This window comes from Caloenas nicobarica, chromosome 37 (genome assembly GCF_036013445.1).
Source record: "Caloenas nicobarica isolate bCalNic1 chromosome 37, bCalNic1.hap1, whole genome shotgun sequence".
Classification (NCBI taxonomy): Eukaryota; Metazoa; Chordata; class Aves; order Columbiformes; family Columbidae; genus Caloenas; species Caloenas nicobarica.
This window is the reverse complement of record NC_088281.1, coordinates 1,836,850-1,857,706: the sequence shown is the minus strand read 5'-3', so window position 1 is coordinate 1,857,706 and position 20,857 is coordinate 1,836,850.

The following is a 20,857-nucleotide window of genomic DNA, read 5'->3' as shown; positions in this document are numbered from 1 at the left end:
ACTGCCCAGGGGCAGCTCTGTGTGCGCAGGGGCTCAGGAGCAGCTCTGACAAGTCCTAACGAGAACTGGGGTCTCAGCACCTTCTCCAGGGCAGAGAAATAAATTCCCATGTCCCACTGCCCACCCAGCCAACCAAGAGTGGAAAAAACTCAAAACTTAAAATCGTCCCTATGAGATAAATGCTTCCTCAGTGTCCTTCATAAGGAACATCTGCAAATGTCCTGGGGGTGAGCTGGAGCTGTGAGCTGCCCTGATCCACGCAGTTCCCTCTCAACAGCAGAAGGACCCTGATCTGCTGGGGGTCGCTCCTTCCCCCCACAGCTTCTCCCCTCAGTGTTGTTGGGATCTCCCCGGTCAGGCTGAGCGCTGACCCTGGCAGGCGGCAGAGTCCCTGCCCTGGCACAGCCCTGGGGTGCAGGGACCCTGCTCTGCAGGACAGCCCTGGGCACCCCTGAGTGCACACCCGGCTTCACGCCCTGCAGCTGGGAAAAGGCAGCTGTCGTGCCCTGTCCATCCAGGGAATCCCTGCTGAGGTGCAGATCCTTCTCCTCCACTCCAGCCATGGGATGTGCCAGCTCTGGGAGATAATTGCAGGATCCGTATCAGCACCACCCTTCACCCAGAGACTTACTGTGTTAAGGACTGTTAAGATTTCACCTCCAGCGAGCTCTCAGCTGTCTCACCACCCCAGACCCTTTCTCCCTGGCTCCTGTCCCCTCGGTGCTGCAGGCAGAGCCCTCAGCCCTGCTGCGCTTTGCAGAGGAGCTGCTCCTGGGCAGAGCTGTCTCTCTGCAGCGCTGCCGCTTGCCATGAGCTCCCTCTGTCCCAGGAGCCCAGCCCAGCTCAGCAGCACAGGAGCAGCCCATGATGTCCCTTTCTCTGTCCCCTCCTGGTTCCCTTGTGGTGTTCCTGGATCTCCGGGGGAATGTCCCATGAAACAGTGTGAAGTAATCAGTGATGTTTCTTCTCTCACCTCTTTAGAGACACTTCTTTCCTGCAGTAGCATTTTTCATATTAGAAAAGAATTTGGGCATGAGAACCATTTTTTCTTGTCCCATTGTTAGAGAGGACACACGAAAGTTATAGCAAAGGATCCCCAAGCTGGGGAGGCATATCTTCAGTTGAAGGCATTTAGCCATTTTATTCTGGTTTTATACTCCTAGGGCTAGAGAGACGTTCAGTAATCTTTGGCCATGTCATGTCTGCTCTGAGGCAAAGCCTTTGCACACATGGGGTCTTGGACACTTGGTACCAGGTTTCCTTGGGGCAACTCAGAGGTTTCCTGGTGCCACAGTTGGAGTGGTTCAGCCCAGATGTGAGGCAATGTCCTCAGCCAGGGACCTGACTGGCTGAGCTGGAGCTATCAGTGTTGCAGACAGAGCTGTGACACGGATGGAATAAACTGCCAAGGCAGGGTGGCAGAAGTTAGTTCATCTGGTCTTCATGGACAGCAGCCTCCAAGCACAGCAACAGTCCAGATCAAAACTCAGTCTAGCTCTGTAAGGCAATTCAAGGGCCCCATAATGAGCTGTTCCTACTTCCGGAACAGTTAAAGGAGAAACAAAGACACCGTTTGGCTCTTGATGAAATTAAAAAGGGAAAGAACTTATATTCTCTGTGTCTCTTCCTCCATCTTCAGCAAGTTCTCCCAGTCCTCTGTGACTTGAGACAGGAATCTGGAGAAGAACAACCAGCAGTGGATGGGGATCAAGTCAGGAGTCACCTGAACTAACACAATCCTTTCCAGTCTATGGGACAGGAGGGGCAGCATCCCAGGAGCTGAGACAGCAGGACCATGTCACAGTGAGGCCTCTCTCCACCTTCTTGGAAAGCTCATGGAGACTGGGGGGACTCCCTGACCACTGGCAGCTCTCACACATTATGTGCACTTCTCAAAAATGCCCAGTGGGTGAGCAGGGGAACTAAGGGCTGTGCCTCAGAGCATGGCCAGTGGGACCCCATTTCTGGGTGTGTGAAAGAGAAGGTGACGGGGTTTACCCAGGGCAGGTTGTGCCTGTCCATCCTCTTTGCTCTCTGTGGGGAAAGGACAGGGTTGCTGGACGTGGGGAGAGCAGTGGTGGTCTGTTACCTGGAAGTCAGCAAGGCATTCAGCATCATCCCCCACAATATTCTTGTGTCCAAGGTAGGATATTATGATCTGTGTCAGTGTATAAGTAGATGGGTAAAAACCAATCTGGATGGTCAGGCTTGGAAAGGTGCTATAGAAAGGGAGAAACTTTCCAATCCTGAGGACAGTCAAGCCCTGGAAGCTGTTTTCCAGGGGTGCGCATCCACTCTACCCCAGAAAGTTTCCAAGATGTGTTTGGATAAAGCCCTGAGTAATCTGGTCTGACCGTGCTTTGAGCAGGAGGTTGGTCAAGACACCTTCCGAGGTCCCATCCAGCCTGAATGATGCTGTCCTTTCATCCCCTTCATGTTTTCAATTTAGGGACAGTTCTCAGGTTCTCTCTGACCACAGGAATAATTCACATGAGGTGCAGGGCTGCTTTACAAGTGCCCCCAAACAGCCCTGACCACATCTTGTGCATCCCTTTTCATTTGCCCCCACCCAGGTTCTTCTGTTCTGCTGTCCTCATGCCCACCTTGTTCATCCTTTCAGAGCAGGTTGCTCAACAGGTGTCAGCATCCATGTACAGAGTCTGCACACCAGCCAGGCAGCAAAGCCATCGTTACAGAAATGGAGACGAGGCTCTTGACCAGCTCCTTGCACCCAGGAATCGGCACAACTTGTCTCATGAGATACTCGGGAACACCTGAACTTTAAGTGCAGAGCATGCGAGTCCTCGTTGGGTATCCTGGCTCGTCTCCTGACCCATGTGGGGCTTCAGGCTGTGAAGAGAATCAAAACCAACTCTTTGGCTGGGGTAGTTTCATTTTACATGTGTCACGAAGGGCAGATGAAGGGAGCTCAGAACTCCAGTCTCTGCTGCACCATTGGAACTTCAGAGACTGGAAATGCAGGTGACGGTGTGTGTCAGTGCACACCACATAAACATTCTGGCTTCCTTTCTGCCTTTGCACTGACCTGGGATCTGTTCCTTGGCCTTCTTTGGCTAAAAAAGAAATAAAACTGCCCTATGTCACCTCCTCTCACACCAGAAAAAAAGGGGGAAAAATTATGAAAGAGGGGTGATTTAAGAGCAATTCTGTCCTAGGAAGTACTTTTTAAATCATAAATCTGGTAGAAGTGAGAGAAAAAGCTCTTTAAAAAACTCCATGCAAGAGGTTAGCTACCGAGATGTAGCAGCTGTTTTGAGAAGCAAGATTGACTGATAGGAATGAAATTAAAAAACTTTAGTTCATCATCATCATCATCAGGAATAAGGAACTCCCTGTTATTCTTATTAGTGATTGTACCACTTTTCAGAAACATCCTTGAGATTGTCTCTATTTTTTGCTGGCTCCAAAACTGAGCCTGCTCAGATTTTGAAAGGACTGCTTGAAATCTCTGCAACTCAGATCTCTACAACTGTCTCTCATCAAGATCTTTTACCCCAGAAAGGGGAAAACTCCCAACGCAGGTACCAACCCAGTGCCCAACCTGCCTGGAGAGCCAGGTGAGTGGTGCCACACAACAGCCGACCTCGGGGGCAGCTGGAGGTGATGGGAATTGAAATGGTTTTAGCTCAAATCATAATTTAGGTTGGAAAAGACCCTTAAGGTCATAAAGTCCAATCGTAAATACGACACTGCCAAGCCCACCCATTACACCATATCCCTAAGCACCATGTCTACACATCTTTTAAATACCTTCAGGGATGGAAGCTCCAATCCTGAGCTGGCAGGACAACACTGTCTGCAGTTACACATAAGATACCTGTCATGGCTGTGACTTCAGAGTTTCTCACACCCTTCACTGAGCAGGGCAGGTGTTGGGAGATGGGCGCACACTTCAGTTTCCAGATGCCAGGACAGAGCCCAAGCCATCGTACCCTTGCCCTCTGGCATCCCATTTCTTGAGATGCAAAGCTGCTGGGCCTTCTGTGGATAATCGTGGTAAAATGCATCAATAATCATTTGAGTCTTTGTGTAATTTCCCTAAGAGTGTCAGTATTAAAATAATAATAATTAAAAAAATAGAAAAGGGTTCATCTGCCTACATATAAATACCTGCAACACAGCAGTCTGCATCTGTGGTAGCCCCACTGCCAGTGCCAATCCAATAGGTATTTGCAGTATAAGGCACGACACCCCATCCATAAGTACATATCTAAGTGGTTCAGATGAAGGGTGGTCTGGCAAAAATCACCCTGTTCCTCCCCAGGTGCACGGACACTGCTCATGTGCCTCTCCAGAGAGTGGCAGAAGCTGGATGTCCTTCTTGGGACAGACTCCTTCCAGGAGAGAGACAGCAATGGGAGTAACTCATCAGGTCTTCATGGCATTCCACTCAGCATCAGTTTTTATATATCTGCTTTTTCCTGAGACTACTCTTTCTGCACAAATGCTCACAAAAAGACACCCATTTAGTAAAACATGGTCATAAAGGTGCTGTTATGGACAAGAAATCTCACCATGAGCTCTGGAGGGAGGGAGGCAGACGATAATAAGCACCAGGAAGAAGCAAGAAGCTCAAGGCCTCTTCTGAAGAGTGAGAGGCCCTGAGCAGCAGTGAGCGGCCATGTGTGGTGTGGGAGGGTCAGGGGATGTGAGGTAGAGAAGGGTGATGGCTGATGACTTCAGCAAATCCTTACAACCGTGTCTGAGCCTGCAAGTGGGATGTGGCTGATGTCTGCGGGTGGAGGAGGAATAGGAGAAAGTCTTTGGGGGATCCTGGAAAGAAGGCAGCCTTCTCTTGGACTAGTCATATATGGCAGTGACATTTGCATGCTGTGGGCATGGCTGTGCCTGGGAGATGGGGAATGGCTGCTGCTGGGGGGGCTGTGCTCAGGCATGGCCCATGAGATGACCTTGCTCTGCTCCACTCTTACACTCCCCATGCTTGGATGGTCCTCAGGAATCATCCATGAGCCTGGAGGAAGCACCAGCCTCCTGGAGTGTTGGCCCATTACTGGAGGACAAGAGTGAAAGGTTTGTGAGACACATGGGAGTGCAGGAAGACACGGGTCTATGCGTAGTAGTAAACGTGTTGAAGAAGAAGACCTAAAGACCATTGGCTGATCGTGCTAATGTGGAATAGATTGATTTTTCTTTTTTATTTTAGGGCAGCAGAAGAAGGAACGTGTGCTTTCAGTGCTGGGGCATGGATCCAAAGAGCGGATTCAAGCAAGTTTGGGACTGGGACAGCTCAGGTGATTGGTGACCATTGCAGGTCTATGAAAGAAGCTGCATGGGCTTGGGGAGCCTCATAGGCATTGCCAAACCCTCAGAAAACTAGAGCCCTGTGGATAAAGCAACAGCACTTGGCACCAAACCCACACCCAAACCACAAATACCCTCCCAGTGACCACAGGCAGAGCCTTGAGAAACATTTGACTGAAGGGGTCTCCTTTGCCAGGCCCTGGGGGTCAGGGCTTGGCCATTCTGATGCTAAACAACCATGAAGGGCTGACAGGGCACCAGAGCCACCTCCACATCGCCTTTACCACCTCTGACCATTGTCTCCAGGCTTTTCCTTCAGCAGCCTCCAGGGACAGGGACTGCTTGTGTCAGTGATGGCCCCTCGTGGGGTCCCAAACACCCTCAGAAACTTGGGGTTTGTTTCTGCCTTTCACTTCATTAGGGGTTTGTTAATTCTTTCAGTAGCTGCAGTTCAGGACCATGGCAGCAGAGGGCTCGTTAACATCCAAAATGCTCTTACAAGGCTCTCTGCAGCACTTCGCTAAAGGCTTCTGGTCTGGTGTGGATGATTAGAGAGACAGTGAGCATTTCCTTAATAAGTAGTCATAAAGCCAAATTTCTTATATTTCTGTCCCCCTCCCAATGCCCTCATTGCCAGAACAACTGGTATCAATGTCCACTAAATATTGATCTAGAGAATCTCCTGATAAAGACTGAATGTGTCAGAAAAGTGGGTGCCTAAAGCACCACTTGAGTGAGGAGACAGGATAGGACTCCTCAGGAGGAATCACACAACTCTGCACCAAGAGGTGGGAGTTCCTGGGAATCTCAGGTGCCACAGCACAGCGATACTTGTGTTCAGGGAGCTGGTCAAGTGACCCATCTCCTTTTCTGTAATGGTGTCTGAGTTTGCTCAGGTAACTCCTGACTTGTGCCCCATCCACTCCTGGCTGTTCTCCAGACTCCTGCCTTCAGGAACAAAGTCCCAGGAGACCTTGCTGGTGGAGATGGAGGCAAAGAAGCCATGAAGTACATCGGTCCTGTCTAATTCTACTCTTATGAAGTTCAGCAGCAGGCCCACGTTTGCCCTGTCTATAATTTTACTGTAAGGAAGCAATATCAGCTCATCTTGCTGCCCTCAGCATCCCCTGCAGGTATCAAGTCCAGGGCAGCTTTGGCATCATCCCCATATCCATGGACAAGGATTCTAAATTCCTCCTTTACAGCTTGACCTGATCCACCTCCCATGTGCTGCCTTTTTGCCCTGGAGCTCTGTCAGTTCAGACAAGCAGCCTCATGACATAAAGTCTTCTTTTCATGGGTACTTGGAGAGATCATTCTTGTGCTTGGAGCAGGCTGTCCTGTAAGGCTTCTCGGATTTCCTGAGCTCCTTCACCCTTCGGACCTACTTCCATGTTACCACCTTTATTGGCCGCCATCCCCCAGTATGTTCGTGTCTTCTCCTCTGGAGCCCACCAGTCTGTGCTCTGCTGCTGGCCTTCCTCCCTCCCCTCTGGTGCCTGGAATCCCACTGTTGCCTGGTCAGCACAGCCAAGGTGGACACTGATGTTCACATCCCTCACCAGCTCTTCTTTGTCTCCCAGTTCCAGATCCATGTGAGCATCATCTTTGTTGTCCCACCAGGCAGCCACGTTAAGAAGTTGTCCCAAGATCCTCTGGACCGTTGGCACCTGCCGCTTTGCTGGCCATTGAATGTCAGGGCAATTACAGTTCCCCATAGGAACCTACTCATTGACTTGTGACTTCCTCAGGTTACTAACAGAAGATCTTTTCAATTTCTTCTCCATGATCAAGAAGTTTGTAACATCCAAGACATTATCACCCTGTGTTGGGTTTACATGGCAAAGTCTTGGAACTGGGGGTGAGTGTGGCTGTGCTACAGTTGTCACCTCTCTGAGAAGACAACGGGAGTTTGATGTCAGACAGAGCCGATATGAGCTGGCTCCAAGATGGACCCACTCCTTGACAAATCTGAGCCACTCAGGGATATTGGCAGCACCTCTGTGATATTGTATTTGAGAAAGGGTAAAAAACGCTGCACAACAGCAGGTGGGAGAGAGCAGGGAGGAAATGTGAGAGAAAAAACACTGCAGACACCAAGGTCATATACCATAGGACCCAAGCAGATCCCTCAGCTGGCCAAAGCCTGCTCTCCTGAAATCCTGCTCTTTGCCTCATTATCATCTCCAAGGAGCCTCAACGCAACTTCCCCATCCCTGACTGATCCACCCCTGACCAACCCTTTCTGGTTTGTAAGTGTGAAGTCCCACAGGGCACCTCACCCCACTGACTCCTCAGCCACCCGTGTCAGGAAGATGTTGTCCATGAGCTCCAAAACCCTCCTGGATGGCTGGTACCTTGCAGCTATTGGGATATCTTAGGTCTGCCACGAGGACACGGCCCTGGAAACATGAGGCTTCTTTCATTTGTCTGAAGGAGACCTCATCTAATTCCTCTTCCTCATCAGTGAGTCAGCAACTGATGTCCACCTACCACAACATTGCCCATGTTGTTCTGCCCTCTCACGCTGAGTCCTCAACTTTCAGCTGATATTCTCTGTCCCCAGGCAGAGCTCCACACCTTCCTGATGTTCTCCCACATGAAGGGAAACTTCCCCTCTAAGTCCAGACCTCTGGCATTACGAGCACTAGCCCCCCAAGACCGCAAAGTTTCTCCTGCAGGTGATATTCGTAGTGTCCTGTAACTCCTCATGATGTTATCTTGGGATAGACGCTCTCATCAGGATAAACCGTCTGCATGTAAACACTAACAGCTGGAACTTCTTCTCCCCGTGGCTGTGGCTGTTGTCTCCAGCTCTGGTGCCTGTGAGGAGACACCTTGTCCTTACAGCACAGGGGCCTCATGGCCTCCTTGTCCCCAGCCAGGAACCTGGGAGGTGTGGGACCATAGTCCTGCCCTTGGCCTTGCACAGCCCCACATCACACTGTCCCAGGAAGGGCCCTGGGCAACGTGGGACGGACAGGATCTGCCTTCCCAGGGCTGGGGGTCAGGGCTTGGCCCTTTGGTTAATGAAACACATCCAGGTTTACTCAGCATCAGAGAGACCTTCACCTTGCTTGTCGTGACCTGTGTTCTCTGCCTCCAGTTTCCTTCTCTAACCAGACCCTGGGGTCAGTTCCTCAATAGTGTTCCTCAGGGAGACCCAGTACCATTACAAGAAACTTTGGAGTTTGAATCTGACTTGGACTTCTTGAGAGGTTTCTTCAGCTTCCTCCAGGGTCTGAGGTTCATGGACTCAGCACCAAACCTACCAGAGGGGTCATTAAAGCGCCTGGGGCTGCTCCTGTGCTGCTGAGCTGGGCTGGGCTCCTGGGACACAGGGAGCTCATGGCAAGCGGCAGCGCTGCAGAGAGACAGCTCTGCCCAGGAGCAGCTCCTCTGCAAAGCGCAGCAGGGCTGAGGGCTCTGCCTGGGGATCTCAGGGAGACGAGCAAGGCAGAGAGAGATGAAAGGTGGTCAGGATGGGGAGGATGACTGAGAGCTCACAGAGGAGAAATCTTTGCAGCCCTTGCCATGGTAAGTCTCTGGGTGCAGGGCAATGCAACTACAGCTCCTGGAGGCATCTCCTCAAGTTAGCACAGGCACAGCTTGAGGGATCTGTAAGGAGGGGGCTGTTATCAGGCAATTTTGAACAGCTGTGAAGCTGGGTGAGCACCCAGGGGTGCCCAGGGCTGTCCTGCAGAGCAGGGCCCCTGCACCCCAGGGCTGTGCCGGGGCAGGGACTCTGCCGCCTGCCAGGGTCAGCGCTCAGCCTGCCCGGGGAGATCCCAACACCACTGAGAGGGGAAGCTGTGGAGGGAACGAGTGACCCCTATCAGGGCAGGAAAGGTTCTTCTGCTGTGGAGAGGCTGCTGTGTGGGTCAGGGCTGCTCACAGCTCCACATCACCCGCAGGATTTTTCCAAGTGGATGCCTCAAGCAGAAGATCAATGCAAGGATTACCAGACAGATAGGGAGCTTTCCTGAGCCTGTCTTTTCAGTTTCCTATCCCGAGGGTTGGGGGGTGCAGGAAAGGAGAAAAGGAAAATGAGCTCTCCTGCTTAAACAAGTCACTGAGACTCCTGAACTGCAACTCAGAGTCATCAGTACATCTGCCAGAAGCCTCATAACATCCCTTCAGCTGCTGCTCTGCCTCTGCACAGCACCAGCATCACATTGGTTATACCTGTCAGTCTTAGTCTAACCTGTCCTTTTCCCCAGTCTGCAAACAGAAAGATGCCCCCAGGCAGTGCCCTGTGAACAGGCAGGATCTGTAGGGCCAGGGTGAGGGCACAGAGGGTGGGATGGTCTCTGAGTGCTGACAGGGAAAAGACATGGACAGGGAAACACCTCCCAGGAGGAAAATCTCCAGGCAGCAGGGAAATGATCAGAAATGACAGGAAAATAAAACTGGCATTGTTATGGGAGGGGGAACACAGAAAACTCCCTTTGATCCTCTGCAGTGCAGATGCCTCCTGTGAGCAGCCCCCTCGCCTCCTCTCCCAGCCAGCAAAGCCTCTGCCCTCAGGGCCGGGGGCTCCAAGGCATGAAGCAGCTCCTGTGCAGCCAGAGCTCCAGTTCCCTCTGCAGAGCACAGGGGCTGAGAGCAGCTGCCCGGCAATGCTGGTGTGTGGGAGGTGGCTGCACAGCTGGGGAAGGGTGACGCTGTCTGAGTGCCCGGCTGCCTCTGCCCTGGCCTCTCTCACACCCACCCTCACCGCAGTTTCCTTCTTGCTCCACTGCTCTGGGTCACTGTTGGTGTGATCTGGTTCTTGCTGTCAGGCTCTCTGGGGAGGGGAGTTTCAGCTGCAGAGTCACAGCCTGATCTTGTGGGTCCTTTCCTGCAGCTGTGTCCACGGGAACACGTGTCCCAGCTTTCCTCTGCCCTGTGGGGCTGTGGGCAATGCAGTGTGTGGGGCTGGGGAATGAGCTGAATCTCCCTGAATCAAATGCCATCATTAGGACTCTTGGCTGTCTCTTTGAGGTTTGCTTCCAAGCTGTGAGCTTCCCTCCAGGATGCAAACCTGTTCTGTAGCACGTTATCATTATCTGAATTCCCCATGCAGAAGTGCAGAGATGCTATGATGGAAGAAATGCTGTTTGGTTTGTGAAATGAGCCGTGTGTGTCCTGGGATAGAAGTGGGGTGCTGAGACCTTAGAAAACGGTGAGACATGTCGAGGTCTGAGGTGGGTCCCTCTGCTTTCAGCAGTGCCTGGTGGCTTTTCAGGGTAACATGGCAGTGTGATCAGCCTCCATCTCAGAAAGGTGTCAGTCCAGGGCAGCTGGAGCAAGACAGAGGGACAGAGCAGCTGCCCTCACTCTGCACTGACCCACAGGCATCCTCTGGTCTCGCAGGACTCGCTCTGTTCTCCCTGAGTGCAGCAGAAATGCTGAGGGTTTCTGACACCCAACAACACTCCCCAGGCTGTGAGAGGAGAAGGAGCTGTAGAAACGCCAAACCTCTCAAACTCAGTTTCTCAGCCCTGCGGGTACAGATGCTGACAGTCCCTTCTGCAGCAGGAGCGGTTCCATCTGACAAAGCTGAACCCCAGGACTGGCCCCTGCCCCACCCCATTACACAGGGTCATGCTGGCTCCTCAAGAGCCCCTGGGCAGAGACCCTGCTCTTCATTGCACACTCATCAAGCACTGACGAGGGCTCCAGCCAGGACGTTCTCCTGGAAAAAGAAAAGGGTCTCTTTGTGGGAGGGGCTGTGGGAAATGGCTTTGGTTTTTCCCAGAGAAGTCTCATCTAAACCGTCACTGTCTTTTCCTCCTTGCACAGGTCCTCATGCCCACAGGCAGCAAATGTCCAACAGCAGCTCCATCACCCAGTTCCTCCTCCTGGCGTTCACAGACACACGGGAGCTGCAGCTCTTGCACTTCTGGCTCTTCCTGGGCATCTACCTGGCTGCCCTCCTGGGCAACGGCCTCATCATCACCACCATAGCCTGTGACCAGCACCTCCACACCCCCATGTACTTCTTCCTGCTCAACCTCGCCCTCCTCGACCTGAGCTCCATCTCCATCACTGTCCCCAAATCCATGGCCAACTCTCTGTGGGATACCAGGGTCATTTCCTATGCAGGATGTGCTGCCCAGATCTTCTTTGTATGTTTCTTGTTTGGTGCAGAGTATTCTCTCCTCACCATCATGTCCTACGACCGCTACGTTGCCATCTGCAAACCCCTGCACTACGGGACCCTCCTGGGCAGCAGAGCTTGTGTCCACATGGCAGCAGCTGCCTGGGCCACTGGGTTTCTCGATGCTCTGCTGCACACGGCCAATACATTTTCACTGCCACTGTGCAAGGGCAATGCCCTGGACCAGTTCTTCTGTGAAATCCCCCAGATCCTCAAGCTCTCCTGCTCAGATGCCTCCCTCAGGGAATCTGGGCTTGTTGTTGTTGGTGTCTGTTCGTTCTTTTTGTGTTTCGTGTTCATCGTGCTGTCCTGTGTGCAGATCTTGAGGGCTGTGCTGAGGATCCCCTCTGAGCAGGGACGGCACAAAGCCTTTGCCACGTGCCTCCCTCACCTGGCCATGGTCTCCCTGTTTGTCAGCACTGGCATATTTGCCCACCTGAAGCCCCCCTCCATCTCCTCCCCATCCCTGGACCTGGTGGTGTCTGTTCTGTACTCAGTGGTGCCTCCAGCAGTGAACCCCCTCATCTACAGCATGAGGAACCAGGAGCTCAAGGATGCCCTGTGGAAACTCATGTCTTAGTGTTTTATGAAGCAAGAAACTGCCCATCTGCTTCTGCATAGGAGTTTTAATGTAACTAATTAAAGGCCCAGCCTCTCATCTGGATTTTATGTTGTTATTGGTTGTTTTTTTGTTGTGATAACGCTGTCATCCCCTTTCTAATTCTCTGTCTGCTTTTCTTTCATAACCACTAGTGTAAATCAGGAGCCATGCTCTCTTTGCCTTTAAACAAAATAAATGGCTCTGTAGTGACTTGTTTTTCACTATATCCTTCCTGCAAGGCCTGTTTGGAGCTGCAGGGACAGCTCCGGTGTACATGGGAGGAGGGGAAAAGAGTCCAGCCTGGCAGCCCTGCCAGAGAGCACCAGCGCTTGGCCTTCCAGAGCTGTTCTTGTTCCACTCCCACACTCTCCTTCTCATACCTTGTGTTGGTGCAAGGCCTGAGTGCTCTGGCAGCCTGGTCACCGTCCTGCTGTGTGTCAGTCCTGTGAGCACAGGCAGGGACAGGCAATGGGCACTGCTGTGACAGAAATGGCCTCACAACAGCCTTTCCAGAAAGAAAGGTGATCTTCTATGGTCAGGGCCTGAAGGTTTAGCTCTTCTTCCAAACCTTCTCTCAAAAACATGCCCAAGGAAATGGCCACAGATGCAAACACCAGTGTCCAGCTGCACAGTGTGTGCGTGCAGGGCTGGGCACACAGCAGTGTCCTTTCACAGCCAGGCCTCCTGCCAGAGACCTGCAGGACCAGCAGAGCAGGGGCTGGGCTGTGCCCCTGTGCACTGGACACCCCTTGAGAAGAAGTCTCAGGACAATCATCATGGACTGGCCCCTCACAACCTTCCTTTCCAGCCCTGGCCTCTCTCCCCAGCTCACAGAGGTTGCTCTTCCCTCCTTGCTGGGACACTGAATGAGTTGTTCAGCAGTCCATGTTGGCTTTGTACAGATGAGATGTAGGCACACACATCATGTACGTGAGGTGACACGCACACGAGTGATCACAAACACCATCAATTCTTCCTTGTTTTTCCATTAAGGTCTGTGGCACAGACAAGGTCTTGAGGTCACTTGATGTTGGGAGGAACACGCCATGGGAAACCACCTGAATGCAGCACTGCAATCTTCTTCCTTGAACTGAGGTCCCCGTGTCCATTCCTCATGACGTGGGACATCTCAGATGAGTGCAGAGCAGGGTGACACACCACAGGGCTGAGTTGCCTCCCGTCGCTTTGGAGTGGCAACAGGAGGCCAGAGAGACACTGTGACTCCTGCCTCTGTGTGTAAAAGGGACAGACTCTGTCTCTGAACATCCCTGGGTGCATAAGCAGTCCTGAGACCAGCTCAGACGCGGATGCCTGATGGAACCCTGGCATTTCTGTGTGTGACTCCAGGAAAAAACCTCAGTGGCCGAGTGAGATTCATCTCAGCTCCCTTGGACAGGCTCATTGCAAGTGCTCCTGTCTGCTACATCACCCTTGCCCATGATTCTTGATTGTGCTTTCAAAAGTGACAGCAGAATCAGAGAAGTTCTGAGGTCCTTGGGAAAGGAAGATATCAAACCCATCTTCAAGAAGGGCAGGAAGGACAATTTGAAGAATTAGGGACTGGTCAGCTTACCTCCATCCCTGGGAACGGGATAGGCCGCATCTTCCTGCACCAATCTCCAGGCACCTGAAGGACAAGGAAGGGATTGCTGAACCAAAATGAGCAGAAAACCCAATGAGTCCCAAGAAATGCTCTGAACCCATTCCAGAGCTTTAGACCCCCGGGAAAGAGCTCAGTGACAGTGCAGCCCATGCAGTTGCATCTGTGTCCCTCACTGAGCAGCACAACCAGTGTGGAGTCACCCCATGGCCCTGCAGCCAACCTGCTCTGTAGAGCATCAGTGCCAGGTTGGGGCCCTGTGGGGAGCACAGGGAAGGGGCCAGGAGTACCAGACGAGATCAGAGGAGGGATGGGGGGAGATCAGACAGGAGCTGACCGGGGCTGGAAATTGCCTTGGAGAGAAAAATGCTGGTGTTCAGCTGCCCCAAGATAATACCCAGAGTTCAGGGTGCAGGGCCAGAGGTCCTTGCTGTCCTGGTGCTTCACCAGGCCTGGGAAGTAGCTGGAGAAGGATCGGTGTCCCCCACTTGCCATCTCTTACTGCATCATCCCTCGTGAAGGGTGGCATGGAAAGCAAGTCTGGGACTCTGTTTCAGGATTTGCACCGAAGAAAGTATTCGCCCAGAAGCCACATCATTTTGCTCTGGTACTTCAGTCCTGGTGCTCATCACATGTCCTTAAGACAAACTTATGCACCCCTCTTGTCAACCTTACCCCAAAAGTCACCCCTAGACAAGGCTCCTGAGCTGGGGCCGAGCTGGAGAACTGGGGTCCAGCTGTGACCAGAGGAAGGACAAGGCCTGTCCTGGGTCCTCTAAAAGGGTGGCAGCCTCTGTGATCTCCATCAGAAAAGGCAGCATGCAGGAGACTGTAGACCATCCCCATGCCCATTGGAGGCCCTTAGGAAGAGTTCCTCTCTCCAAATATCCAGCCCAGCTTGTTGCTGCATGAACAACCAGGAGAAACTGCCCCAGGACTCTCATTCCAGACCCCATCTCCTCCACCCCATACAGGCAGTGCTCTCCCCCTTGTCACTGAGGTGGTTCCAGGGACCCAAGAGACACCTGTGGGGAGGAGATGTTGGATAGTACGGTGTCCTTCAGTGCTCCTCATGGTACCTCCTGCTGGGCTTTGTGCCGCTGGTCACAACCCTCTGAGCCTGGCTGTTCAGTCAGTTCTCAGTGGTGCTAAACAGGAATATGCCCATGAGCACATTGGGCTGCACTGGGAGGAGCGTGGCCACCCAGCCAAGGGCAGTTATTGTCCATCTTGACTCCGCACTGGTGTGGTCACATCTGGAGCAGGGTGTCCCAGTGGGAGGTTCCCCACGCTGGAGGGAGCTCTCCGATCCCTAGATCCAAGATGTCTCCTGCCTAGAGCCCCCATCTCCTCACTTGGATTTCACTTTTCTCAGTTCAGGATTCTCCTCTCCTGACAATTGGGTTGCAGTCAGGTACTTAACAGTTTGCAATTAATTCTCTTTCCATCCTTCCTGTGACTCTTGAGCATAGTGAGCTCTTCTACCACAGCTTGCCAATCACAGCAATTACCACAAGCTCTTTCCTCTGACAATGTGTAACTCTAAGTCACCCTGTGCCTTCATGAGTAATCAGTGACAGCACCTGCCATCCTGCCAACATCAGTTGCTGTCAGGTGAGTGACTCCCAGCACCCCAGCTGAGCACAGTTTTAGATCACTTACAGTGCAATGTTAGTGTGGTGGCAAGGGTGACTGTTGCTACATGGACAACTTATGCCAGGCCTAATCAAGTGAGACTCGATTCAGAGTGATTTCTACATGGAGAGGAAATGCCAAAGGCTAAAGGGAGGCCCTCCCATTGAGTCAAAGTTCAGAATGGACCCCCTTGCTTTCTGAACTCCTCCTCAGAGAAGAGTCTAGGCGCAGCTGGATGCAAACTTAGCCCCAGACTGGATCTACAGCTCATGTCTAAGAGACACAGAGGGTAGGGGAAACAGCTAAGGGATTATATTTATATATGGCCAAAGGATTGCATGTGCTCACTCGATTCCTTATATCACTTAGCTGGGATTTCAGAGTTTCATCATTCTGCACCTCAATGTCCTTACCTCCCCTCCAGGGGCCTGGGGTCAGGTGGATTGCAGTCTGGATCCTTGGTCTCTTGAGGCAAACTCTCAGGCAAAGTCCATGTAAATAAATAACCAAACAGAGCAGTACAGCAGGAGGGCTGACTCGAGCTGCTGCCTTTGAGGTCTCAGCCAAGCATAGAAAACCCCTGGGTATTTATACCCTTACAGACTATTTACCCACCCCTCACACCATGATTCAATCCAATAGCAAGAGTTGAGTCTGGAGTCTTCTTGCTTCTCAGTGGATCCTTTGCACTGACCTCAGACAGGCCTTTGCTTTGTGCAACTGTAGATATTGTTTGTAGTCCATAGCTGCTTCATGCCAGCCCTGAATGTAGTGTTCTCTCTGAATGAAGCCTATTTGTTCACAGAAGTGTAATGCAGGCCTTATCTCGCAGGTGACGATCACAGTCTGTAGCTGCTTGTGCTGCCATTAAGTAAAGGCTGCAATTGCAAGTGATAAACTCTTCAGAGGCATTTTCTTAAGCTAAAAGACTCATATTGACAACATAGTCACCTACAAAGAAAAAACTTAATTAAAACACTGTCTGTGATACAACAGCACGCTCGTCAACAATGATCTTGGGTATCAACTGTAAAACACCAGTGAAGGGACGGTCCACTCCCCCTGCCCATGGCTACTCCATCCCAGATGATGGTACAGCCTTTGCCTATGGAATTGAATAAGTCAAGAAATTAACCATGGACTCCTAGGGCTCAGTCCACCCACACCTGACTCTACACCTCCGGGTAGAGCAGCTCCAAGACAAACACACACATGCAAAGACTGACGCTCCACAGAATGCTACAAACACCGCCACTCCAACAGCACCAAAAACGTTCAACAAGGAGAACAACAACAACAGATGGCACCAAAACAAACTACAGGGAGGCAGTGGTGAGGTGAGAGGCCTCTACTGCAACCCCAAAACAAAAAGGAGCCGAACATCACGGCTCCTTACGAGATGGCGGCACTGGCACCACAAACCGAGACGGCGGCACGGGCACCACAAGCTGCTGCAAGACCTCAAGACTTCAAGATGCTGGGACGAAGTGCCAGTCCATTAGACTGGATGGGTAGATGGCAGAGCTGCCAATGCAGCCCAGAACAACACTATAAACCACAACTGACCAGAAATGTCTGAGGCGCAAGAACCATCTACGCTTTTGGCTGCTGATACAAAAAAAACAGCACCCAACTGGTAATAGGCCAATTGGCACCGGCATTCCAGACCCCGGGATGGCACCTGAGATGCCTGTGGTGCCCCTCGGGCACAACAAGACCTCAGGATCATCTGAACAGCGCAACACAGGCTTCCCGAAGTACACACCAACGCAGACATAGGCTGGAGCTGCCCTGCCCAAGCTGGCATCGCACTGTAAGGTTCCCTGCGCCCTTTAGCCACCCAAAGGGGACTGTTCCTGGACGGCCCTTTCCCCTCTGAGAACTTTAACTTCCCCCACCCCGCAATTCTCAGCCCCCGTGCCTCCACTTATCTTTCAGAGGGCCAAGGGACTGAATTTATCTTCAACATACAAGAACACCACATGGGCTAACGGGGATCTTCCTGCAGTTGCCACTTTCCCCTTCATCACCTGCAATAAGAAAAAAAAAATCACAAGCACACTATTGAGCACCAGGATAATATTTACCAGTACTAGTCCACTAGCCATTGCTCATCTTGGTTGAGTTCTGGGAAGTACATTTAAATGATCCACCAGGGGCCACTGCACACTGCAAGGCTTCTGGGGACAACACTGTGTTTTGTGGGTGATCAGGGAGGCCATGAGCCACCCCAGAGCCAGAAAGACACTCTGCCTTATGGCCCTGCTGCTTCCTTCAGAAATGCTAGAACTCCATCTACAGATATGAGACACTCACTCTAACCCCTACTAGATAACCTGAGCATCAGTCCTAGGAGAAGAGATTATATCAGCAGCTTGGTATACAGCAGTAAAACCAAAAAACAACACTGCATTTTCATTGCAGTCAGAAGTTCAGGGAAAATGCAAAGCTCCTAGAATTAAATCAATAAATTAAGCATAGTTACAAACATACTTTCTAGTACAGCTGCTGTTGAACCTTTGCTGCTCCTGAAGCTCTTACCTCAAGCAGACACCTCCACTTCTCCAAACACGTCTGTCCATGCTGATTAAACAGTTCAAAAGCTGCCAACTGCTGAAGGAGCAGCAGAGAACCAGCACCAAAGCAGCCCTGGAGCAGAATGAGCTCCTGCCCTGGGGCTGGGGCTCAAACACCCCGGGCCCCACCCACCCCCTTCCCACAATCCCCTGGGGCAGGGGCGGGGAGAATCATCCTGGACCCCGCCCACCATCGTTACCAAACCACCTGGGGAAGGGGCGGGGTCAATTGCCCCAGGCCCCACCCACCACCCTTAACCAAACCACCCGGGGAAGGGGCGGGGTCAATCACCCAGGCCCCGCCCACCACCCTCACCAAACCACCTGGGGAAGGGGCGGGGTCAATTGCCCCAGGCCCCGCCCACCAAGGGACCAAAGCACCTGGACCCTCACTGGCAATGACAGCACCTGCACTTTTCTACCTCTATGCAACCGCAATGGGACTGAGTACAGATTTCAACTTAGTTTGTTTAGGATGTAGATAGAAAATTAAATACAATAACTATATTATTGATAAAATTGTGTCTTGAAATTTCCGATAAAAAAATTAGGATGCTATTGTGTTACACTAAATTTCTAGCAAGACCACAGATACTACCTGACTTGTACGAGGTGTACATTCTGGGTAGGACTGAATGACAAAGCACAATTAGATTCCACAAAAATCTCTTCTAAAAAATAACCTGGGGCTTGCTTTGCCTCCCCAGGACCCCCCTCATCTTCCAGGGCTCTCTGGACCCTCCCCAGCTATCGCCTCATCTCCCTGGGGCTCCCCTGAGATCCACCGTCCTCCCCAGGGTTCACATCGATTCCCCGAGGATGCCAAGTTCTCCTCAGGGCTCGCCTTGGTTCCTAAGGGCTCCCCAAAACGTGTCTTGGTTCCCCAGGGCTCCCCATTCCTCCCCAGGGCTCCCCAAAACGTGTCTTGGTTCCCCAGGGCTCCCCATTCCTCCCCAGGGCTCCCCAAAACGTGTCTTGGTTCCCAGGGCTCCCCATTCCTCCCCAGGGCTCCCCAAACCGTGTCTTGGTTCCCCAGGGCTCCCCATTCCTCCCCAGGGCTCCCCAAAACGTGTCTTGGTTCCCAGGGCTCCCCATTCCTCCCCAGGCCCCCCCACAGGCCTCCGTCAGACTCTCTCAGATTCGGTCAGGCGCTGTCAGGCCCTGCCGAACCCTGCCAGGCCCTGTCAAGCCCTTTAAGGCTCCGTCGGGCTGTGTCAGGCCTTGGCAGGCTCCGTCACTACTTGTCGGGCTGTATCAGGCCCTGTGGTGCTTTCTTGGGCTCTGTCGGGCTCTCTCAGGTTTCTTGGGCTGTGCCAAGAACGGTCGGGCTTTGTCAGGCCCTGTCGCGCCTTGTTGGGATCTGTCAGGCTCTGCCGGGCTCTGCCGGGCCCTGCCGACCTCTGTCGGTCTTTATCGGGCTTTGACGGGCTCTGTCAGGCTCTGTTGGACGTTCTCAGGCTCTGTCAGATTTTGTCGGGCTTTGACAGACTCTGTCAAGCTCTATCGGACTTTGTTGGGCTCTGTCGGGCTTTATCGGGCTTTGTCGGGTGCTGTCAGGATCTGTTGGCCCTTATTGGGCTCTGTCGTGCTCTATCGGGCTTTGCCGGTTTCTGTCGGTTTTTCTCGGGATCTGTCGGGCTCAGGGCCATGGTCTCCAAGCCGGGGCTCGGTCCGGGTTCCCCTTTGGGTCCTAGAGCCCCCCCAGCCCCGGGGACCAGGACAACCCTTGGGGGATGGGAGGCGGGAACCCCCTTACTCCCATTTGGGGGTGCACAAAAAGGGGGGGCAGGTGATGGCCTGACACCAGCCTGGGGGCGTTGGGGGCTCCTTGGGGGGGTCACGGCAGCTCGTGGGTGCTGGGGAAGGGGCCGGGGGGATCCCCACGGCATTTGGGGGGCTCTGGAGGCCACGCCCCTACTCAGATCCAGGCGCCTTCATGATTCCCAGGGCGGTCCCCTCGGTGTCCTGGGGGAGGATCTCTGGAGGTCCCCTCAGGGTACCCGAGGGATCCCCGCTGTGTCCTTGGCTCCCATGGAGAGGGGTCCCCCAGCCCCTATAGACTCTGCCCATAGCCCCCCCCGAGCCCCCGCGTTCAGCACTGGGGGTGGAGCTGTGTCCCCAAACAGCGCCCCGTCCCCAGCCCCTCCCAGAGAGCAGAGATAGCGGTAAAATCCATCACTTTAACGCAATGGGAGGCCCAAGGGGTGACCCCCCCCAAGACAAAACCCAGGGCCCCATGGTCCCCCCAGTCCCACACGCCCCAGGGGGGGCAACAGGAAATAAATTACGGAGGAGGGGCTGAAGGGCAAAGGGGCACAGGGGGGTTGGGGGTCACCAAGCACAGGGTGCCGGAGGGGGTCAGGGGTCCCCAAGGTGCTGGGGGGGGGCTCAGGGGAGCTCATGGAGGCTCTTGAGTGTGTGGAACTCGAGGCACTGGGGGGCACAGAAGCAGCGGGGGCAGGGCAGGGGTGGCCCCATATTTCTTTCCTTTTTCTCCATTCTCTCTATTGAGTGCCACTTTACGGGCAAAACAATAAAGTAACACTGATGATTGAAACACAACCCCTTGCCATTTTGGTTGCCTTAATTTTGCGCTTCGAGATCAAGGTAAACGAACCATCACAAGCCCATCACCAAATGGACTGTGACACGCCTGGAGCACAAGTCTTATGAGGAGCAGCTGAGGGACATGAGGGTCTTTACCGGCAAGAAAAGAGACTGAGGGGAGACCTTATCGGTCTCAACAACTACCTGACAGGAGGTTGTAGCATGGAGGGTGTTGGTCTCTTCTAACAAGCAGCAAGTGATAGGACGAGAGGAAATGGTCTCAAGTTGTGCCAGGGAAGGTTCACATTGGATATTAGGAGACATTTCTTCATGGAAAAATTTGTGAAGCAGTGGAACAGGCTGCCCAGGGAAGTGCTGGAGTCACCATTCCTGGAGGTGTTTAGAAGACATTTAATTGGGTTTCTTAGGGACATGGTTTAGTGCCAGAGTTAGGTTAGGTTATGATTAGACTC